This window comes from Canis lupus, unplaced genomic scaffold, assembly GCF_011100685.1.
Source record: "Canis lupus familiaris isolate Mischka breed German Shepherd unplaced genomic scaffold, alternate assembly UU_Cfam_GSD_1.0 chrUn_S2035H2234, whole genome shotgun sequence".
NCBI lineage: Eukaryota > Metazoa > Chordata > Mammalia > Carnivora > Canidae > Canis > Canis lupus.
The window spans coordinates 55,935-56,594 of NW_023330911.1; the positions used below are offsets into that span (position 1 = coordinate 55,935).

Below are 660 nucleotides of genomic sequence, written 5' to 3' on the forward strand. Positions count from 1 at the left end.
AATTCGATTCGAGTCTTTTCAATTCGATTCAATTCGATTCTTTTCAATTCAATTCTTTTCGATTCGATTCTTTTCGATTCGATTCGATTTGATTCTTTTCGAATTGATTCATTTCGATTCGATCTTTTTTTTTTTTTTTTTTTAAAGGATATTATTTCTTATTGCTGAGAGACCGGTCACCGCTCAAGCACCGAGGCGTCCCAAGTAAGGAAACTCCTCGCCACATACAGATACAACCGAAAGTGAGCACCGACGTGAGCGGTCATAAGGACGACACGGGGACGGATGACACGCGAAAAGCCCGAAGGCCAAGCGTAACCACAAAAAGTCAAAGAATAGCTCACGAGGCCTCCGAGGCGCACGCAGCCAGAAACGAGGTCTGATCTTAGCCACCAGAATCACCAGGGGAAAGCGCGAACGCAGTCCCCCACTACCACAAATTATGCAGTCGAGTTTCCACATTTGGGGAAATCGCAGGGGTCAGCACATCCGGAGTGCAATGGATAAGCCTCGCCCTGGGAAAACCACCTTCGTGATCATGGTATCTCCCCTGCCAGGTAAGTATCGATCTTTTTGATTTGATACGATTCTTGTCGATTCATTAAATTTGATTCGATTCCTTTCAATTCAATTAGATTGTTTTCGAGTCGATTCCAATCA

The 660-nt window shown here is 44.4% G+C and overlaps 1 non-coding gene across 1 annotated transcript; it reads right to left on the reverse strand.

Moving 5' to 3' along the window:
• Positions 1-402: 402 nt before the first annotated feature.
• On the reverse strand, positions 403-565 carry LOC119878885. The gene has a single exon (XR_005387213.1). It is a non-coding gene; the product is annotated as a U1 spliceosomal RNA (small nuclear RNA).
• Positions 566-660: the final 95 nt, after the last annotated feature.